The sequence below is a fragment of the Grammomys surdaster genome, unplaced genomic scaffold, assembly GCF_004785775.1.
Source record: "Grammomys surdaster isolate TR1022 unplaced genomic scaffold, NIH_TR_1.0 125231, whole genome shotgun sequence".
NCBI lineage: Eukaryota > Metazoa > Chordata > Mammalia > Rodentia > Muridae > Grammomys > Grammomys surdaster.
Genome location: NW_021620120.1, coordinates 322,796 through 331,655, shown reverse-complemented (window position 1 = coordinate 331,655; position 8,860 = coordinate 322,796).

The window sequence follows — 8,860 nt, the reverse complement described above, 5'->3', positions numbered from 1 at the left end:
CGGTTTGGTTTTCGTTGTTGTTGTTTGGTTGGTTTCTTTTTGTTTGTTTGTTTGTTTTAAGTCACAACCCAAATCCCATGGAAGTGTTGCTCCCTCACTCAGTCTTTTTTTTTTTTTTTTTTTTTTTTTTTGGCTTTTTGAGAGAGGGTTTCTCTTTTATAGCCCGGGCTGTCCCTGGAACTCACTCTGTAGACCAGCCTGGCCTCGAACTCAGAAATCTGCCTGCCTCTGCCTCCCAAGTGCTGGAACTAAAGGTGTGCGCCACCACCGCCCGACTCCCCTCTCTCACTCTTAAAGTTTTGTTTCCTGACATCAGGTCCTTATCAGGCCAATATGGCTTGAAACCTGTTACCCAGCTAATGATGATCTTGAACTCTTTTCTTTCTGACCGAACCACCGAAGTGCTGGGATTAGAGATATGGGCCACCATGATCTACCCACTCTGCTACCTTAAAATTAACCCAATTAACCCGTGACTTTACCACACGTTGTTCTTCGTGTAGACGACAGCTCCCCCTAGTGGTAGTGCGATCAAAATAGGTGCTGCCTTAATTCCTCAACCATAAGGACTATGGGGGTGGTAGTGAATACACAGAGGGATATTCAGAACCTGCTGCCCTGCCCCACCCTTGTATTAAGGGTTCAGATATTGAATGACAGACAGTTCATCAAAGTTAGGCCGGGCTCCATCTGTCCCTTACAAAGGCTTGAGCTCCTGGCTTTGCTAAGGTTTAGAAATGTAAATTCCTTTTAGCTCCATTTGCTGTTCCATTTCTTAACTGCAGTGCTAGTTCTCTCTGGCTGGGTGTGGGGGGGAGTGTTAGGAAGATGTGGTGGAGGCCAAGATCAGGTTCACAGAATAGGCTAGGGTTAGATTTATACATGTCTTACTCTTTTCTTCAGGGACTTAAAAGTCCAGCCTGGGTTATATGAAAGCCTATCTCAAAAAGGAGGGAGTGGTGTGGTGGCTCACACTTTAATCCCAGCACTAGGGAGGCAGGGGCGGGTGGATCTCTCTCAGTTCAAGAGCAGCCTGGTATACATAATGAAGTCCAGGTAGGGCTGCATACTGAGACCCTGTTAGGAGCAAACAAACAAACAAACAAAAATGGAGGGTGGTAGTGATTAGGTGGGCTCAGCAGTTTTAAAAAAAAAAAAGCAAACCTGATTACCAGAGTTACATTCCTCAGGAATCAGAAGAGAGCTGGTTCCTGCAAAGAACCACACACACACACACACACACACACACTCACACTCACACACACAGAAAGAAAGAAAAAGCAAGCAAGCAAGCAAGCAGGCAGGCTGCTACCAAGCCTGGCAAAAAAATTGGAATCCATATGGTAGAAGGAAAGAACCATCTCCATAAGCACACTATAGCATGAATGAGTACACACACACACATACACACACACACATACACACACACTTAAAGTAAATAAGTGCAATATTTAAAAACAAACAAACAGAAAAGAAATAATAAAAAGTTCCTTCCTGGTCTTCACTAGCTTCCCCCGATCTCTGCTCACTTACCAACTGCCACCAACTGGTTATCAGGTCTGGGGTGGCCTCTCTATAATCTCCGTCTTCCAGACCCTCACATTAAAAGCCTTGCTATAGGAGTGGCTGCAGAAGAGGCCCCCAAAGTGGGGCTGGAATGAAGTAGGACATGGAGCAGGTGGCATTTGGCCACCTCAGTTTAGTTGAACCCTCACCATGAGAGGGAGAAGGAAGGAAAAGGGAAAGGTCTGTGATCAGTGAGACCCAGCATCAGCCAGCTCTGGCACTTCCTGAGGGAGATCACATTTTTGAAGCAGAGGAGGTAAGATACCCACCTCCCCCCGCCCCCATCTCTTGTCTACCCATCTCAGTCTGCGAAATTGTACAGCTCCTCTTTCCAGCTTCTCCTCACTTAGGCCTCTAAGCTCCTCTGTGCTCTCTTCTTGTTCTGTTCATCTCAGATGGGATAGGAAATCAGAGTAATCATTCAATTCTGGGGTGAGGGTGTCCCACAGGTTAGGGAGATAATGCTTCAGTCTGGCCTTCACATTTCCTCTGCTGTGTCAGTTCTGTGGATGGACACAGCATTTTGGCCTGCAGACCTGGAGGCCCTTTCTCTTCTCTGCAGGAAGACAGATGTGTTAGGGAGGACTCCTTCCTGAGGTGGGTGACTCAGGATTACTTTTCCCTAATGGGCATCCTAAAAGTTGGAGAGAGAAAACAAATTTGGTCTTGAGAAGTAGAGTTACAAGCTAAACATGAACACTGGGCACTGTGGACAACATTGGTCAATGGATCCATGTGGGGTCCATTCTTTATTCATTGGGGAGTGTGAAAAACTTTGGCTTTCTTGTAAGGCTGGAGAAGGAGATTCCCTGCAGGCTCACAATACTGGGACATAGGAAAGTAAACCTTTCTACAGAAGGGAAGTAATGGCATGCAAAGTCTCCAGCAGTTCTCCATACACAGATGGAGGGATAGAAGGCCTGAATCCTGTCCATTTCCTCTGCAATGTGTGATAAAGTCTCCAGCTATGGGACAAATGAGTTTTCTTCCTTCCTTTCTCTTTTTTTCATATCTATTTATTTAGTCTTTTTTTTTCGAGACAGGCTCTATGTAACTTATGTAGCTGGGCTAGACTCTGCTTTGTAGACCAGGTTGACCTTAAAACTTCAGCAATCCTCCTCTTGCCTCTGCTTCCTGAGTGCTGGGATAACAGGCATGTAGCAGTAAGCTTGCAAGGCTAGATAAATAAGTTCTGGTGGTGTCTAAACATCCTACACCCTGAGAGATGCCCCTCTCCTCCCTGGAGTTACAGTGGGGTTTCACTGTGAACAGCTGATAGCAATCTCTATGTTGGAGGACAGTTGTGGGCTTTTGATATTGGATGTCGGATGCTCAGCGCATGGGAGCTCCATAGAAAATAGCAATCTGAGCCGGGCGGTGGTGGTGCACGCCTTTAATCCCAGCACTTGGGAGGCAGAGGCAGGCGGATTTCTTAGTTCGAGGCCAGCCTGGTCTACAGAGTGAGTTCCAGGACAGCCAGGACTATACAGAGAAACCCTGTCTCGAAAAACAAAATCAAAAACAAAACAAAAACAAAAAAGAAAAAGAAAAAAAAAGAAAATAGTAATCTGGTGTTACCACTAGGTGGCAGCACTGTGGCTGCTCTAGCAAAATGGACAACACTTGTGCCTCTTGGCTGCTCTAGCAGAATGGAGGTATGTTAAAGACAAACACTTGTGCCTCATCACTTTGGCCATCAGTTTATTGGCCTCAAAGACCTCAAAGAGACCTCTGAGAATTAAAATTTCCTCAGGAATTCCATGCTGAGGAAAGGTCAAAGCCCTGGTTCTTGCTTCCCAGGAAGAGATTTCACTTAGTTCTGACAATTCAGACCAATCAGACCACCTGGCAGGACAGAGCAAATGTGATTACCATTTGTCTTCTGTTTAAACTTAAACCTCAAGTCAGGACCCCAAGAATGGACTGTGGAGTGACTGTGGTTTTTTGTTCCTCTTTCCCGTGCTTTGAGTTGTGACTGTCTTTCTGATTGGCATATTAGAGATAGCTGAGCCTGCCTTGTTGGGACTGTCTCAGAAAGAATGTCAGACTCAGGGTCTTGGTGTTTGAGCACTCTCTTTGTCTTCTTGCTACAAGAGAGGAGACCATAAAGAGAAAAGCACCCATACCCCAAATCATACCTGATTAGAGGGTCAAGACTAAATTTAAAATGAATGACTGGCTTTGTTTGTCCTAAGATGAGATCTTTAGATGCTAAGTTAATATCTCCCAAAATTGCTGGCTCTCTGATTAAACACAGCTTCAATATTTGATCCCTGATTTTTTGCATGTGACAGACAGATAAGCCACCAACACATGCACACACACACACACACACAATGGAAAAAAATCATGATTGGAGAGATGGCTCAGTGGATAGGAACATTTTCTGTCTTTACAGAGGATCAGGGTCTAGATCCCAGTTTCTGCATGTGGCTCACAAATAGGTGTATGTACCCGGTGTGTACACATACACACATCAAGCAACACACTCATATACATAAAATAAAATAATCTTTTAAAAAAAGAGGCTGGAAACAGTTCAGTTGGTAGAATTCTTCTTCAGTAAGAACCTCTCAGTCTGATCCCCAGCTCTACATAAAACTGGATGTATGCCACAAGCCTGTAGTTCCAGGAGTCCACTGGCAGAGGCAGGAGGATCCGAAGTTCAAGGTCATCTTTAGCTACACATTAATTTCCATGAAACTTGCTTATATTGGACCATTTAAAACAGTATCCTTCTTATTTCCAGAAGGCTTCTCAACTTAAAATCTGCCTTCACATCCAGTCTCTTGGACATACCAAAACAACAACAAAATCAACAACTCCCCCACTACCTGCCCCTAGATGCTGTGAGATGTTGGCTAGTGTTACAGTGTATATCCTCTTTTCTTTAGATCTATTTTTACTATTGTTAAACATGTATATATGTGTCTATTTGTTAGTAAGTACACACATGAAAGCAGGTGCCCTTGGAGGCCAGAGGCATTGGATCCTCCTGGAGCCAGAGTTATAGGCAGTTAGTTGTCACCTACTTGATATGGGTGCTGGGAAATGAACTCAGGTCCTCTGCAAGAACAGTATGTGCTCTTAACTGCTGAGTCATCTCTGTAGTCTAATGGCTTTCATTTCTATTAAGGAATGTCTCAAGTTAATACTTGGAAAGGGTAGAGAATAGTTTACAGACCTGTGCTTGGGTTCTCAGACAGTATGAATTTCCTTACAGTTCTGTGGTGTGTGGAGGAGCAGAATAGCACCCATGTTCCACCAGCAGAGCAGCTGGAGCTCAGAATAAGCTCAGTCCAGCCCAGTACCTTTTGCCCCTTTCTCAGATGGTGTCCTGGCCACCATTTCACCAGGACTTTGTCCTGTTCCAAGTTCTAATCTCAGTGTGACAGAGAGCTCTAGTGGCTGGATGATTTTGCTTCCTAGGAGCAGTGATGAAGTGTCTCTGACCCTGAAGATCCTGGTCGTTTGTTTGCCTTGTGCTGTCACTTGCAATACTTCCTTCTCTTTCTGTCCCAAGACTTCAACCTGAGACCTAATCTGTGCCTGTGGGGGGAGAAGGGGCTTAGGGAAGACTATGTTTCTCAGAAGAGTTAGGCAAGCTCTCTTGGGGTGCTGGAATCTGTATTAATAGTCCCTCCTTTCTCATGCTGAGGCAAAGGGTGATGAGAAGGGAGAAATCTAGACATATAGAAAGCCAAAACAGGAGCACTATTGAAAACTACTTGTTTGGACAGTGCCTTGGTGCTGTGTTGTCAAGGACAACTTCTCCTCCTCTGTCCCTCCAACATCTTAAAAGATATTTTAGAAAATCAGTATCTCATGTGTCCGAGTGTTTTGGCTACATGTCTGCCTGGGCATCACATTTGTTCCTGGTTCCCATAGAGACAGGAAGATAGCAAGTCATCCATCCTCTGGAATTGGAGTTTTAGATAGTTGTGAGCTTCTCTGTGGATACTGGGAATTGAACCTGAAACCTCTCAAAGAGCAGGCAGTTGAGACATTGCTTCAGCCTCCACCACCATCTTCAGGAGAGAGATTTCAGCTGCCCCACAAAGAAGCAAGACAAGGGGCAGGTGTATGTCTAATGATGTATACCTAGATATCCTACGTTCTGTTTTATAGCTTCAGTAAGGTGGCAGTAGCTGGTAGGAGAGGGAAATGGTTTCATAAAACTAAATAAACCCAGGTGTCACCTTTCCAAATCTAGCCATTCTCCATCCACCAAGGATTACACATATATGTGTGTGCCAAGTGTTCACCAAGGCCATGGTAGACAATTAGGAGACACCATGTAGATGCTGGAAACAGAACAAGTGATCTTAATTGCTGAGCCATCTCTCCAATCCAGTAACCACTATACTTAAAGATGTGCAGCTCCGTTAACAGAAGTGTATAGCTGATATTCACCTGTTCTATCTCAGACTTTTAAAACTGAGTTAGCATTCACGTGTTCAAGATAGAAGCTAAACAAGACTATTATTGCATTTACTGGGTGTCTCCTTTAGTCTGTTTTAGCTTGCATTGTTCCCTAGAAAATCTTAAAACGTTCTTTTAAAGGACAGATCTCTTGATTCTTAGTAACCTGAATGGACCATCTTTTGCCATGGATGAGCCTATAAACATATAGATCCATAGAACACATTGACATCATTACTGACATCACTGAAAGATAAGATTTATAAGTTGTTATTCTTATTCTGATAAAAATACAGAGTCAAACCACTGCATCTTAAAGTGACTATTTATCTGTTTGTTTGTTGAGATAGTGTTTCACTATGTAGCCCTTGCTGGCCTGGAACTCTGTTGACCGTAATATTTAAAATGGCAACACCCAATCTGGCCTGTAGTTATGGGACCCGCCATTTTCCCCGACTAGGCTAGGCCTCAGGTCGCCGACTCAGGCGGCCAGATACACTGGCCCTGCCACCCACGACACGCCATCGTAGGAGATGGCTCTGCTTGCATTGTATGCATGAAGATAGAACTTCCTTACTTGTGTTGTTGGAACAGACCAACAGTCCTATCTCTGCAGGACTGATATACAGATACATGATTCTTTCAGGGTATAATTGTGTTCGTTTGTAGTGTTGTCATAAAAGACCTCCGCGCAGTCGAGAGCCATGTAGACGCCCACTTTCCTCCGATGGTCTCAGAAATTCTCCACTGCACAGCTGTCAGTGGGCTGAGCATTCCAAAGGGGGCGATCAGGAAAGCCCGGAAACCATTCCAAAGCCTCGCCCGCAACTCCAAAGCCACACCTACCATAGTGCACTTTTAGCACTCTCCAATATTAATGACTTGGTCTTCTTGGGTTCCACCTCCCAGATGTGACGCCAAGAGCCGAACATGCATAGCGTGGGTAGAAGAGCTGAGGCTCCATGCCCCTCTCAGAAACATCAGGCACCATCATTGTCTTAGATCCTTAGAAAGGATGAGGTCTGGATGAGTGGAGACTGCTTCCAGGGTCACAGGGGCTGTGTGGCGATATAAAGAGAGAGAGAGAGAGGGAGGGTCTTAGGTCGGGAGAGAGAGAGAGAGAGAGAGAGAGAGAGAGAGAGAGAGAGAGAGAGAGAGAGAGAGAGAGAGAGAGAGAGAGAGAGAATCAACTTCAGGTCAAGCCTCCAGTTTCCTGTTTTTTTCAGAATGTCTGGACGCAGCTGGACATTCCAATCCCAGGGAAGTCCTGCCCCAACTCAGTTTTAACGTTTTGTTTTCTGAGGCCTGCTGATTTATAGCTGTGTACCACCACCTTCCGAGCTCCTCTACCTTAAAATTAATCCCTAATTTTTAATTAATCCCTGTTCTTTTAAAATATTTTATCTTTAATCCTGTGTGTATACGTGTATGTCTATGTGAGTACTCATGGAGGCCAGTGGCATCAAATATCCTGGAATTACAGCCAGCTGAGGTTGGTCCTGGGGAATCTAACTTGGCTTGAATATGTGTTCTCAGTATCTTAGCCATCTCCCCAACGCACGCTGCTATTTATACTAAGTGCAGACGAGAGCTCCCTCTGGTGGTAGTGGGGTCATAGTTCTCATGTCACAAGCTTAGTCAAAACAATTTTTTTAAAAACTCATTTTCTCCTTTTTTTTTATCTATTTCAAGTCCCCAAGTGGATTCCTCACACAGAGAATGATAGAAACGGATGAAATACCCCAAAAGGAATATTCAGAACCTCTTGCCCCACCCCACCCTCCTATTTGGGCTCAGACATTGAATAACACTCCATTAAGGTTAGAAAAGTCTTTATTTGTTCTCTAGGAAGGCCTGGGCAATGGTACCTCTGTCTCGGCTGAAGGTTTAGAAAAGAGTCCTCATTCTTTGTGGTCTCCCTCTCTGTGGTCTTGTATTAGTCTTTGCTGAGATGATAGTTCTCTCTGGCTGGGTGTGAGGTTTGGGGAGAGATGGGGTATGTAGGGAAGAAAGAATGGTCAAGTCCATGGGGGCTGTGCTAGGGTATAGTCCAGTCCAGTCTTACTCTACTCTTGTTCCCAGGCCTGGCTGAATTACAGCTTTGGAAAATAGTCCTTCAAAGAGGAGAGGGGATTGCCTATTCCTTAGGGGGCATCGGAGACAACCCGATTTTTTAAAATGCCCAGCACAGGATGGAAACAGCAAACTGAGATGTCATCACCGATCATGGCGGTACATGCAATGATAATAACATTAGGAGGCTGGAGAGATGGCTCAGGGGTTAAGAGTACTGGCTACTCTTCCAGAAGTCCTGAGTTCAATTCCCAGAAACCACATGGTGGCTCACAACCATCTATAGTGAGATCTGGTGCCCTCTTCTGGCCTGAAGGCATACATGCAGTCAGAATGCTGTATACAAAATAAGTAAGTAAGTAAGTAAATAAATAAATAAATAAATAAATAAATAAATCTTTTTTTAAAATAACATTAATGATAACTAGTAGTAATTTGGTGTTGTCATGGACAGACATGCCCTCCTCTGTCCCAGCAAGGTCTTTAAGAGATGATTTTCATCTGCCTTACAGAGAGCCGTGGTAAGACCTGGGTATGCAGCTCAGTAGTATAGCACTGGCTTGTCTACATGTACCAGGTTCTGCTTTTCATCTTCAGTAAGGTCGCAGTGGCTCTCTGAGAGAGTAAAATTGATTCCTTGAAAGTCATAAATAAACTCAGAAGTCTGAGTCAATAATCATTCTCTTCTTGCCTTTGTTTGTTTGTTTGTTTGTTTTATTTCCCAGAACTAAGTGCTCTGTCTCCCTCCCTCCCTCTCTCTCTCTCTCTCTCTCTCTCTCTCTCTCTCTCTCTCTCTCTC